General features: G+C 28.8%; 1 protein-coding gene across 7 annotated transcripts in view; it reads left to right on the forward strand.

The window, feature by feature from the left end:
- Positions 1-15,469, forward strand: part of LOC142240278 (UNC93-like protein) — a 195,305-nt gene that overhangs the window by 45,108 nt on the left and 134,728 nt on the right. The gene's annotated exons all lie outside the window — the stretch shown is intronic.

Genomic DNA, 15,469 nt, shown 5'->3' on the forward strand with positions numbered 1-15,469 from the left:
AAATTTTCAAGGAAAGCATATATTTAGTAATAGCGTTATGATGTTTTAAATACAGCAAACTTAATTTTATAGAAATCGGTCAACATTTTAAGACGTACAAATTTTTTTCTGGTTGTATCTTAAAAGATACAGTAGGCATTTAAGGGTTAAAGCAACCTTAAGCTAAATTTAAAGCAATACCGGCCAAATTTGTCTGGTACCATGGAGTTAGGATCTTCGGTCCAACAATTTTGGAGATATATAACAGATAACATATGAAACTAATGCAATTTTATTAATAAAGGGATGTTTGAATTTGAAGATCCTAGCCAACAATGTGGTTATTAGGAATTTTTAAAATTGTTCCTTGTTGAGTGTTTTTGGGGGAGGTTTTGGCAGGGGATTGGGTAGATAAACAAAATGAAAGGGTATTAAAATTGTACAAATATGATTAAAACACTATTTCAAAAATAATTTCAACTACGGATGGGTAGATGGCCAGCAGAGTTACAATTTAACATTTTAGAGTCAAAATCGACCACTTTTTTCACTTTTGGAGTAGTGTCACTTAGAGAGTTTTTTTTTTTAAATTTTATGCCACTGTTTTAATTCTCTCTTATTTCTTAGTTAATTAGTATTATACATAATAATATTTTGTTCCTGGATTAAGATTTCCAGCAAAAAAAGCGTCGCCAAACAGTTGTGAAATATTCTTGATAGAATTTTACCACAAATGGTATATTTTCTACTATTTCGTGGATTGGTAGAATTCTTGCTGATTTGGTAGATTTTGACAAAATTTTTTATAGAAACAAAATTTTGACAAAATTTTCTATAGAAATAAAATTTTGATAAAATTTTCTATAGAAATAAAATTTTGACAAAATTTTCTATAGAAATAAAATTTTGTCAAAATTTTCTATAGAAATAAAATTTTGTCCAAATTTTCTATAGAAATAAAATTTTGACAACATTTTCTATAGAAATACAATTTTGACAGAATTTTCTATAGAAATAAATTTTTGATAAAATTTTTCTATAGAAATAAAATTTTGACATAATTTTCTATTAGAAATAAAATTTTGACAAAATTTTCTAATAGAAATAAATTTTTGACAAAATTTTCTATAGAAATAAAATGTTGACAAAAATGTTCTATAGAAATAAAATTTTAACAACATTTTCTATAGAAATACAATTTTGACAGAATTTTCTATAGATATAAATTTTTGATAAAATTTTTCTATAGAAATAAAATTTTGACATAATTTTCTATTAGAAATAAAATTTTGACATAATTTTCTATTAGAAATAAAATTTTGACAAAATTTTCTAATAGAAATAAATTTTTGACAAAATTTTCTATAGAAATAAATTTTTGACAAAATTTTCTATAGAAATAAAATGTTGACAAAAATGTTCTATAGAAATAAAATTTTAACAACATTTTCTATAGAAATAAAATTTTGACAAAATATTCTATAGAAATAAATTTTTGACAAAATTTTCTAATAGAAATAAAATGTTGACAAAAATGTTCTATAGAAATAAAATTTTAACAACATTTTCTATAGAAATAAAATTTTGACAAAATATTCTATAGAAATAAATTGTTGATAACATTTTTCTATAGAAATAAAATTTTGACATAATTTTCTATTAGAAATAAAATGTTGACATAATTTTTTATTAGAAATAAAATTTTGACAAAATTTTCTAATGGAAATACATTTTTGACAAAATTTTCTATAGAAATAAAATGTTGACAAAAATTTTCTATAGAAATAAAATTTTGAAAAATTTTTCTATAGAAATAAAATTTTGACAAAACTTTCTATAGAAATAAAATTTTGACAAAATTTTCTATAAAAATAAAATCTTGACAAAATATTCTATAGAAATAAAATTCTAACAACATTTTCTATAGAAATAAAATTTTGACAAAATTTTCTATAGATATAAAATTTTAACAAAATTTTCTATAGACATATAATTTTAACAAAATTTTCTATAGACATATAATTTTGACAAAATTTTCTATAGAAATAAAATTTTGATAATATTTTCTAATTTTGACAAAAATTTTCTATAGAAATAAAATGTTGACATAATTTTCTATAGAAATAAAATTTGGACAAAATTTTCTATAGAAATAAAATTTTGCCAAAAATTTTCTATAAAAATAAAATTTTGACAAAATTTTCTATAGAAATAAAATTTTGACAACATTTTCTATAGAAATACAATTTTGACAGAATTTTCTATAGAAATACAATTTTGACAGAATTTTCTATAGAAATAAATTTTTGATAAAATTTTTCTATAGAAATAAAATTTTGACATAATTTTCTATTAGAAATAAATTTTGACATAATTTTCTATTAGAAATAAAATTTTGACAAAATTTTCTAATAGAAATAAATTTTTGACAAAATTTTCTATAGAAATAAAATGTTGACAAAAATGTTCTATAGAAATAAAATTTTAACAACATTTTCTATAGAAATACAATTTTGACAGAATTTTCTATAGAAATAAATTTTTGATAAAATTTTTCTATAGAAATAAGATTTTGACATAATTTTCTATTAGAAATAAAATTTTGACATAATTTTCTATTAGAAATAAAATTTTGACAAAATTTTCTAATAGAAATAAATTTTTGACAAAATTTTCTATAGAAATAAATTTTTGACAAAATTTTCTATAGAAATAAAATGTTGACAAAAATGTTCTATAGAAATAAAATTTTAACAACATTTTCTATAGAAATAAAATTTTGACAAAATATTCTATTGAAATAAATTTTTGATAAAATTTTTCTATAGAAATAAAATTTTGACATAATTTTCTATTAAAAATAAAATGTTGACATAATTTTTATTAGAAATTAAATTTTGACAAAATTTTCTAATAGAAATACATTTTTGACAAAATTTTCTATAGAAATAAAATGTTGACAAAAATGGTCTATAGAAATAAAATTTTGACAAATTTTTCTATAGAAATAAAATGTTGACAAAAATGTTCTATAGAAATAAAATTTTGACAAAATATTCTATAGAAATAAATTGTTGATAACATTTTTCTATAGAAATAAAATTTTGACATAATTTTCTATTAGAAATAAAATGTTGACATAATTTTTTATTAGAAATAAAATTTTGACAAAATTTTCTTATAGAAATTCATTTTTGACAAAATTTTCTATAGAAATAAAATGTTGACAAAAATGTTCTATAGAAATAAAATTTTGACAAATTTTTCTATAGAAATAAAATTTTGACAAAACTTTCTATAGAAATAAAATTTTGACAACATTTTCTATAAAAATAAAATCTTGACAAAATATTCTATAGAAATAAAATTCTAACAACATTTTCTATAGAAATAAAATTTTGACAAAATTTTCTATAGATATAAAATTTTAACAAAATTTTCTATAGACATATAATTTTAACAAAATTTTCTAATAGAAATAAATTTTTGACAAAATTTTCTATAGAAATAAAATGTTGACAAAAATGTTCTATAGAAATAAAATTTTAACAACATTTTCTATAGAAATACAATTTTGACAGAATTTTCTATAGAAATAAATTTTTGATAAAATTTTTCTATAGAAATAAGATTTTGACATAATTTTCTATTAGAAATAAAATTTTGACATAATTTTCTATTAGAAATAAAATTTTGACAAAATTTTCTAATAGAAATAAATTTTTGACAAAATTTTCTATAGAAATAAATTTTTGACAAAATTTTCTATAGAAATAAAATGTTGACAAAAATGTTCTATAGAAATAAAATTTTAACAACATTTTCTATAGAAATAAAATTTTGACAAAATATTCTATTGAAATAAATTTTTGATAAAATTTTTCTATAGAAATAAAATTTTGACATAATTTTCTATTAAAAATAAAATGTTGACATAATTTTTATTAGAAATTAAATTTTGACAAAATTTTCTAATAGAAATACATTTTTGACAAAATTTTCTATAGAAATAAAATGTTGACAAAAATGGTCTATAGAAATAAAATTTTGACAAATTTTTCTATAGAAATAAAATGTTGACAAAAATGTTCTATAGAAATAAAATTTTGACAAAATATTCTATAGAAATAAATTGTTGATAACATTTTTCTATAGAAATAAAATTTTGACATAATTTTCTATTAGAAATAAAATGTTGACATAATTTTTTATTAGAAATAAAATTTTGACAAAATTTTCTTATAGAAATTCATTTTTGACAAAATTTTCTATAGAAATAAAATGTTGACAAAAATGTTCTATAGAAATAAAATTTTGACAAATTTTTCTATAGAAATAAAATTTTGACAAAACTTTCTATAGAAATAAAATTTTGACAACATTTTCTATAAAAATAAAATCTTGACAAAATATTCTATAGAAATAAAATTCTAACAACATTTTCTATAGAAATAAAATTTTGACAAAATTTTCTATAGATATAAAATTTTAACAAAATTTTCTATAGACATATAATTTTAACAAAATTTTCTATAGACATATAATTTTGACAAAATTTTCTATAGAAATAAAATTTTGATAATATTTTCTAATTTTGACAAAAATTTTCTATAGAAATAAAATGTTGACATAATTTTCTATAGAAATAAAATTTGGACAAAATTTTCTATAGAAATAAAATTTTGCCAAAAATTTTCTTTAAAAATAAAATCTTGACAAAATATTCTATAGAAATAAAATTTTAACAACATTTTCTGTAGAAATAAAATTTTGACAAAATATTCTACAGAAATAAATTTTTGATAAAATTTTTCTATAGAAATAAAATTTTGATGAAATGTTCTATAGAAATAAAATTTTGACAATTTTTTCTATAGAAATAAAATTTTGACAAAATTTTCTATAGAAATAAAAATTTGACAAAATTTTCTATAGAAAAAGCAAATTGACAATATTTTCTATAGGAATAAAATTTTGACAAAATTTTCTATAGAAATAACATTTTGACAAAATTTTCTATAGAAATAAAATGTTGACATAATTTTCTATAGAAATAAAATTTTGACAAAATTTTCTATAGAAATAAATATTTGACAAAATTTTTTATAGAAATAAAATTTTGACAAAATTTTCCTAAAGAAATAACATTTTGACAAAATTTTCTATAGAAATAAAATTTTGACAAAATTTTCTATTACCAATAAATTTTTGACAAAATTTTCTATAGAAATTAAATTGTGATAAAATTTTCTATTAGAAAAAAATTTACAAAATTTTCTATAGAAATAGAAATTAGACAAAATTTTCTATAGAAATAAAATTTTGACAAAATTTTTCTATAGAATAAAATTTTACAAAATTTTTCTATAGAATAACATTTTGACAAAATTTACTATAGAAATAAGATTTTGACAAATTTTACTATAGAAATAAATTTTTTGCAAAAATTTCTATAGAAATAAAATTGTGACAAAATCTTTTTTTAAATAAAATTTTAACAAAATTTTTCTATATCATAAAATTCTGACAAAATTTTTCTATTGAAATAAGATTTTGACAAAATTTTCTATAGAAATAAAATTGTGACAAAATTTTCTTTAGAAATAAAATTTTGTTTTTTTTTATGTTTGGTAGATTTTTGGTAAATTTGTCTTGAAATTTTGGTAGATTATTTTTGGCACGAGTGGTAACAGTATTGAGCATAGGAGGCATGTCCAATATTTCAACAGTTGTTTCACTGAATATGCATCAGTTCTTAAGATTTGATCCGAATTCAGTGTTTCGGATGTGAATTTAAACAAATTGTTAATTGATATTGTTAAAAATAAATAATTTTTATAATTTTTTTATAATTTTTAATGCATTTTAACGGTTGTGCGAAACTTTTGACCTCAAATATTTTCAAAATTTTGCAATTGTTAGAATTTTTTCGGCAAAATTTAAATAACATGTACCATTTTATTAATTATTTATATTCTGGGTCGTGGTGAGATTCTGAGTTGTCCGTCTATCCGTCTGTTGAAATCACTCTTACTTCCGAACGAGACAAGCTATCGACTTGAATCTTGGCACAAGTAGTTGTTATTGATGTAGACTGGATGGTATTGCAACTGGGCCATATCGGACCACATCCCCTATATTAACCCACCCTCCCTATTTGGAGCCTCTTCGAGAAGCCGATTTCATTCGATCCGGATATATCGGTCTATAGTTATTTATAGTCTCCATATAATCCGATCCACAGATTTTAATTCTTGAGCCTCCTGGATAAGATAATTTCATTTGATCTCGCTAAAAGGTTGTACTAATCACATAAAAATTGGTCCGTATCCGTTCATAATTGTATACAACCCCCAGATATACCGACCCCTATATTTCACTTCTGGCTCTCTAACTAACGCGCAAAAATTCATATCTTTTCGTAATTATTTACATATACCGGTAACGAAACTAATTATATAGGTATTTATTCTGCCTTTTTTCGTCCAATTTGCATTTTTTTTAATTTAAAAAATTATAATTGGAAAGTTTACAAATGTATCACATACCAACCCATTAATTAAAGTATTCGACATTTATGTTTAAGGCAAATCGGCGATACTAATTGGAATCGAAAATTAAATTTATAAAAAATATATATTACAGAAAAAACGTAATTAATTAAAAATGTAAAAAAAAATTAAAAAATGTGGCATGTAGTGACACAAATTTCATTAAAAAAAAAGGTGCAAATTTGCAAATGATCCCGAAAATTAGTTGTTTTGAAATTCGATGAAGATTGAATTGAAGAGGGATTATCTTCTCTCAGCAATGCTGGTGTCATTTCTATGTGTTTCAAAGCTTCTCGTAGTATTACCGCAATGTGAAACGCCGCTAAATAAATTTTATTAGCAGTTTTTACTAACCCGTTTCCATTCTTGACATCTAGTTTCAAACCTTTAAACATTTCTAGTTATTTGAAGAATTCCTTAAAATCAAAACTCAAAAGTTTCCTTAATTGTTTTTTGTTTTTGTTTTTTTTTTTCAGTCCTTATCTATATTGGCTACTGTTTTTTTATCGCTTTATTTTCATTGATATTCCTTGCGTGTAACGATAATTTGGCATGTTCAGAGTGTATCAATCAATAAAATCGCTCATCGATTAGAGGCAAAGTCATTTACTTGATGTGATGTGCGTTATTTTCGCTATCTCTCCAATGTGATAAAGCACCAAGTTGATGTCGTTTTTATACCCTAGCGTATATTTATCAAATAAAATTGCGTGAACATCAACAAGAATGGTTCTTGAGTATCGCAATGGTTTATGGTGAAAAAAAAAACAAACAAAACAAAAATCTCAGAATAGTAGAGATTATTAATGGAGCGGGATATTTATTAGAGACCATAACGTATTGTTTAGCAGATATATTTTTTATCTATTTTTTTTTTGTATTTTTTTATTTTAGAAAATAGAAATCAATGAATAGTGAATACTAATTCTTTATAGTCACTAAACTATTATCAGTTAAATGGGAATTTTCGTATTGGTTTTAATGTTCTATCATAGATCAACGTTTTGGAAATCTAAAAAAAAATCAATGCATTATCTGCAATACAAATAAAAGCTAAAATAAAAACGCAATATTTTTATACCCTCCACCATAGGATGGGGGTATATTAACTTTGTCATTCCGTTTGTAACACATCGAAATATTGCTCTAAGACCCCATAAAGTATATATATTCTGGGTCGTGGTGAAATTCTGAGTCGATCTGAGCATGTCCGTCCGTCCGTCCGTCCGTCTGTTGAAATCACGCTAACTTCCGAACGAAACAAGCTATCGACTTGAAACTTGGCACAAGTAGTTGTTATTGATGTAGGTCGGATGGTATTGCAAATGGGCCATATCGGTCCACTTTTACGTATAGCCCCCATATAAACGGACCCCCAAATTTGGCTTGCGAGGCCTCTAAGAGAAGCTAATTTCATCCAATCCGGCTGAAATTTGGTACATGGTGTTAGTATATGGTCTCTAACAACCATGCAAAAAATGGTCCACATCGGTCCATAATTATATATAGCCCCCATATAAACCGATCCCCCGATTTGGCTTGCGAGGCCTCTAAGAGAAGCAAATTTCATCCGATCCGGCTGAAATTTGGTACATGGTGTTAGTATATGGTCTCTAACAACCATGCAAAAATTGGCCCACATCGGTCCATAATCATATATAGCCCCCATATAAACCGATCCCCCGATTTGGCTTGCGAGGCCTCTAAGAGAAGCAAATTTCATCCGATCCGGCTGAAATTTGGTACATGGTGTTAGTATATGGTCTCTAATAACCATGCAAAAATTGGTCCACATCGGTCCATAATTATATATAGCCCCCATATAAACCGATCCCCCGATTTGGCGTGCGAGGCCTCTAATAGAAGCAAATTTCATCCGATTCGGCTGAAATTTGGTACATTGTGGTAGTATATAGCCTCAAACTCCCATGCAAAAATTGGTCGAAATCGGTCCATAATTATATATAGCCCCCATATAAACCGATCCCCCGATTTGACCTCCGGAGCCCCTTGGAAGAGCAAAATTCATCCGATTCGGTTGAAATTTGGTACGTGATGTTAGTATATGGTATCCAACAACCATGCAGGAATTGGTTCATGTCAGTCCATAATTATATATAGCACCCATATAAACCGATCCCCAGATTTGACCTCCGGTGCCTTTTGGAGAAGCAAAATTCATCCGATCTGGTTGAAATTTTGTACGTGGTGGTAGTATATGATAATTAACAACCATGCCAAAAGTGGTCCATATCAGTCCACAATTATATATAGCCCCCATGTAAACCGATCCCGAGATTTGGTTTTGGAGCCTCTTGGAGGAGCAAATTTCTTCCGAGTCAGTTGAAATTGTGCTAGTATATGGCCGTTAACAACCATGCCTAACTAGGTCCATATCGGTCTATAGTTATATATAGCCCTCAGATAAATCGATCCCCAATCACACAAAAATTGGTCCATATCAATAATTGTATATAGCCCCCATATAAGCGACCCCCATATTTCAATTCTGGCTCCCTACGTACCGTGCAAAAGTCCATATCGATTCGTAATTATTTGTAGACTTACTTACACATATTTTTTTTGTCTAATGTATGGACTAACTCACAATTTAGAAAGCGATTTAAGATACCACAACCCAAGTAATTCGATTGTGGATGACAGTCTTTCGTAGAAGTTTCTACGCAATCCATGGTGGAGGGTACATAAGATTCGGCCTGGCCGAACTTACGGCCGTTTATACTTGTTTATAATTGAAATTAAAAAAAAAAAAACAAGTATATACAGCAGTAAGTTCGGCCGGGCCGAATCTTAAATACCCACCACCATGAATCAAATATTATAGCTTCCTTTGAAAATTTCAGGGAGGGGGTTTGATGGCAGATGTTCCCAAACAGAGCAGTTCAACCAGTAAACTTCCCGAAGATAAATTTAAAGATTCTACCTACGAAGATTATATCAGATTCAGGATTTATAAGAACCAATTTTGTTTAAGTTTTACAGGAATCATAAACATGTCGTATAAGCGTGCAAGATGATGATGAACTTACTCCTTGATTTGAAATCTAAAATCTGTAGATTTTTACCTCCATTATTTAAAAGATTACGGGAAGTAAAATCTGCAAATTCTACATTCAGTTTCAAGCAATTTTCATTATCAGTTAGCCTTCTATACCCTCAAGAAGAGAAATAGGTCTATATGGAGGCCTTACCAAATGGACCGATAAAAACTAAATCCGATACACGGATCGTAGAAGCTTAAGAAGTAAAATCTGGGGATCGGTCTATATGGTGGCTATATCAATACACGACCGATTTTCGGCACACCTTTTTTGGTCCTAAAATACTTTTAGATTTTCAATTTGAGGCAAATTGGATAAAAACTACGGATTCTATAAGCCCAAGAAGTAAAATCAGGAGATCGGTCTATATGGGGGCTATACCAAAACATGGACCGATACTCGCCATTTTTGGCACACCATTTCGTGGTCCTAAAATACCTCTAGATTTGCAATTTCAGGCAAATTGGATAAAAACTACGGATTCTGTAAGCCCAAGAAGTAAAATCGGGAGATCGGTCTATATGGGGGCTATATCAAAACATGGACCGATACTCACCATTTTTGGCACACCATTTTGTGGTCCTAAAATACCTCCAGATTTGCAATTTCAGGCAAATTGGATAAAAACTACGGATTCTATAAGCCCAAGAAGTAAAATCGGGAGATCGGTCTATATGGGGGTTATATCAAAACATGGACCGATACTCACCATTTTTGACACACCTCTTTACGGTCCTAAAATACCTCTAGATTTCCAATTTCAAGCGAATTGGATAAAAACTAAGGATTCTAGAAGCCCAAGAAATAAAATCGGAAAATCGGTCTATATGGGGGCTATATCAAAACATGGACCGATACTCACCATTTTGGGCACACCTCTTTACGGTGCTAAAATACCACTAGATTGCCAATTTCAGGCAAATTGGATAAAAACTACGGATTCTATAATCCCAAGAAGTAAAATCAGGAGATCGGTCTATATGGGGGCTATACCATTTTTGGCACACCTCTTTATGGTTCCAAAATACCTCTAGATTTCTAATTTCAGGCAATTTGGGTAAAAACTACTGTTTCTGTAAGCCAAAGACCCCAAATCGGGAGGTCGGTTTATATGGGGACTATATCAGAACCTGGACCGATATAGCCCATCTTCGAACTTGACCTGCCTGCAGACAAAAGACGAGCTTTTGCAAAATTTCAACACGATTGCTTCATTATTGAAGACTGTAGCGTGATTACAAAAGACAGACGGACAGACGGACATCGTTATATCGTCTTAGAATTTCTCCCTGATCTAGAATATATATACTTTATATAGTCGGAAATCGATATTTCGATGTGTTACAAACGGAATGACAAACTTATTATACCGCCGTCACCATTCTATGGTGGTGGGTATAAAAATTGGGCACATATTAGTTATTACAGTAAATGAAATCCATGACTAATTTTCATGTTATATTGGCTAGATGTAAAGCTGAACTTTATCTTTATCTATGGAAGGTTGAAGTGCCGGCCACCAGACTACAACACTAAACTCCATTCTCAATTGTAAGAAACAATTTTTTTTTTGTTTTAAAAATTTCCCAATGAATTTCGTTAGTATTTCCTATTTCTATTATTTTTTTCTCTCTAAAAAAAAAAACAAGTAAGGAAAGTCTAAAGTCGGGCGGGGCCGACTATATTATACCCTGCACCACTTTGTAGATCCAAATTTTCGATACCATATCACATCCGTCAAATGTGTTGGGGACTATATATAAAGGTTTGTCCCAAATACATACATTTAAATACCACTCGATCTGGACAGAATTTGATAGACTTCTACAAAATCTACAGACTCAAAATTTAAGTCGGCTAATGCACTAGGGTGGAACACAATTTTAGTAAAAAAAAAAATATGAGAAACATTTAAATCTGAAGCAATTTTAAGGAAACTTCGCAAAAGTTTATTTATGATTTATCGCTCGATATACATGTATTAGAAGTTTAGGAAAATTAGAGTCATTTGTACAACTTTTCGACTAAACAGTGGCGATTTTACAAGGAAAATGTTGGTATTTTGACCATTTTTGTCGAAATTAGAAAAACATATATATGGGAGCTATATCTAAATCTGAACTGATTTCAACCAAATTTGGCACGCATAGCAACAATGCTAATTCTACTCCCTGTGCCAAATTTCAACTAAATCGGAGCAAAAAATTGGCCTCTGTGGTCATATGAGTGTAAATCGGGCGAAAGCTATATATGGGAGCTATATCCAAATCTGAACCGATTTCAACCAAATTTGACACGCATAGCTACAATGCTAATTCTACTCCCAGTGCAAAATTTCAACTAAATCGGAGCTAAAGATTGGCCTCTGTGGTCATATGAGTGTAAATCGGGCGAACGATATATATGGGAGCTATATCTAAATCTGAACCGATTTCAATAAAATTTTGCGCACTTGACTAGACTGCTAATTCTACTCCCTGTGCAAAATTTCAACCTAATTGGGGTAAAACTCTGGCGTCTGGGACCGTATTAGTGCATATCGGGCGAAAGATATATACGGGAGCTATATCTAAATCTGAACCGATTTCAATGAAATTTGGCACACTTGACTATAGTACTAATTGTTCTTCTTGTGCAAAATGATAAGCCAATTAGGGTAAAACTCTGGCTTCTGGGGCCATATAAGTCCATATCGGGCGAAATATATATATGGAAGCTAAAGGGTGATTTGTTAAGAGCTTGATAACTTTAAAAAAAAAAAAACGCATAAAATTTGCAAAATCTCATCGGTTCTTTATTTGAAACGTTAGATTGGTCCATGACATTTACTTTTTGAAGATAATTTCATTTAAATGTTGACCGCGGCTGCGTCTTAGGTGGTCCATTCGGAAAGTCCAATTTTGTGCAACTTTTTCGAGCATTTCGGCCGGAATAGCCCGAATTTCTTCGGAAATGTTGTCTTCCAAAGCTGGAATAGTTGCTGGCTTATTTCTGTAGACTTTAGACTTGACGTAGCCCCACAAAAAATAGTCTAAAGGCGTCAAATCGCATGATCTTGGTGGCCAACTTACCGGTCCATTTCTTGAGATGAATTGTTCTCCGAAGTTTTCCCTCAAAATGGCCATAGAATCGCGAGCTGTGTGGCATGTAGCGCCATCTTGTTGAAACCACATGTCAACCAAGTTCAGTTCTTCCATTTTTGGCAACAAAAAGTTTGTTAGCATCGAACGATAGCGATCGCCATTCACCGTAACGTTGCGTCCAACAGCATCTTTGAAAAAATACGGTCCAATGATTCCACCAGCGTACAAACCTCACCAAACAGTGCATTTTTCGGGATGCATGGGCAGTTCTTGAACGGCTTCTGGTTGCTCTTCACTCCAAATGCGGCAGTTTTGCTTATTTACGTAGCCATTCAACCAGAAATGAGCCTCATCGCTGAACAAAATTTGTCGATAAAAAAGCGGATTTTCTGCCAACTTTTCTAGGGCCCATTCACTGAAAATTCGACGTTGTGGCTCGTTAGTAAGTCTATTCATGATGAAATGTCAAAGCATACTGAGCATCTTTCTCTTTGACACCATGTCTGAAATCCCACGTGATCTGTCAAATACTAATGCATGAAAATCCTAACCTCAAAAGAATCACCCTTTATATCTAAATCTGAACCGATTTCTTCCAAAATCAATGGGGATCTATTCTGAGCCATAACACATACTTGTGCCAAATTTGAAGTCGATTGGACTAAAACTGCGACCTAGACTTTGATTACAAAATGTGTTCACGGACAGACGGACATGGCTATATCGACTCAGGAGCCCACCCTGACCATTTTTGCCAAAGACACCATGTGTCTATCTCGTCTCCTTCTGGGTGTTGCAAACATATGCACTAACTTATAATACCCTGTTCCACAGTGTGGAGCAGGGTATAAAAAGTAAAAACTTTGATATTTTTTACTTCCCTTTTTCTATTATTTTTTCCTCTCTTAAAAAAACTTTGATATTTTTACGCTATTAATTTTTATTTGAAAATTTTATCAAAATTTTTAAAATAAATTTCTTTTCATAAGATACGCCATTCGTTAAAAAGAGTTCCACTTAGTTGCATTTTTCTTTGTTTATTTTCTAAAAAAAAAAATTATTGAAAGTTCTTAGCTTTCCTTTCGTTATTCCTTTTCCGTTATGCTTTATTAACTGTAATAAAGTTGGCTTTAACATTGAAGTGAATCATTATGATTATAATATATTTTCTCATAAACTGCAATGATTTAGGGAAGGAAGCAAAAAGGAAAAAAATCGTATTTATTTTTTATTTTATTGTTAAGCAAATGTGATGCAATGTAGTATAATATTTTAACCCCCAATTTTCATGGAGCATCGTTAGAGAAAGGTTAACTGAACACATATTTTAAACTATACAAAGGATATCCATTGTCAGTATATTGACGCATCAGTCAATAACATAATGGCCTAAATTTTTTCAGTTAAAATTAAATGACAATTAAAATATCTTCAATTTAATGATCTTTAATTGACAGATAAATCCAAATGGTGGTACATGAAACTGGACTTAGGATTATAAGTCCTTCTGGCTTGGTTAGAGATTCAAGTTTATGGGTTTCAAAGTTTGTACATTATTCACTTTATTTTTTGTTTTATTTCGTTTCGTCTATTTTGTTCATTTACATGAGGTGATGTAAAATTTTCGTTTTCGTTTTCGTTTTCGTTTTTTTTTTTTTTTTTTTTTTTTGACGAAGCACTATTTGAATGCCCTTTAAAATAACACCAGAAAAATTGCTTTAATTTTGTTCTCTTTTGTTTTTGGTATAATTGCCTAACCTTTGTCAGTTTTTATACTTTGCCTTGCCGGTTACATTGTTCCCTTGATATCAACATCATCACCTAAACGTGTCGTTTTCTTTACCTTCTAGAGTCTGATCTCTTGTGCGGTTGAGTGCGACAGCCACCAGAAAGGAAATGGCAAAGAATTTTATATTGGCCATAAAGAAAAGTTTATTGTATATTTGAAGGAATTAACAAGTTTAGAAATATCCTTGGTTTAAGTGCCTGCTTCCTTATGGTTTTTCCCTGGTCCATCATTTGGGGTTGAACAATTTTACGCGGTTGAGGAAGGTCTATTAAGACGCTATGGTGAAATAATAAATGCGTTAAAGCAAAGAGTTAATGTAATACCATAATATCCGTTTAGAGCTTTTGTTGTTGTTGTTTTTTTTTTAATAAAAATAAATTTACAATTATGTTGGAGGGAGAAAAGAACTCCAGTGTACACAAGTTTAGTTCAATGTTTAGTATAAGGTGGCGTATAACTCATGTTAATCATACGCTCTAAAGGTCAAGGTTTTAAGCAGCGATAAACTCATTTTCTTTATTTTATCCTCGAGCATAGGAAGGGGATGCATAGTAACTTCAGTAATACATCGATATATTGGTCTCAAACCCCATAAAGTTGTCTTTTATATTTCGGGATTGGACTATCCAATCCCAACTGATATCTCTAACGTAAACATTAGCGTAGCTAGACAATTTTCCTAGGGGGGGCTATAGCCTCCCTGATTTTTCGGGTATTTTCTGGTATAAATAAAATTCTCCTCAATCCCTAAAATTATTGTGACTCATAGGCATTAGCGTAGCTAGGGGGCTATAGCCCCCCTTAGGAAGAAATTTATAGGCTGAACTTATAGGTGCAATTAATGTTTTATTTCATAAAAATTAATAAAAAAAATCAGACATCAAAATAACTAGACAATTAATTTATAATAAAGCAACTAAAAGTAGTTCCACACTTTTCCCAGGAAAGTTTTTTTACTTTAAATTATTGTGACTCATAGGCATTAGCGTAGCTAGGGGGCTATAG

Source organism: Haematobia irritans, chromosome 5 (assembly GCF_050003625.1).
Source record: "Haematobia irritans isolate KBUSLIRL chromosome 5, ASM5000362v1, whole genome shotgun sequence".
Lineage (NCBI taxonomy): Eukaryota > Metazoa > Arthropoda > Insecta > Diptera > Muscidae > Haematobia > Haematobia irritans.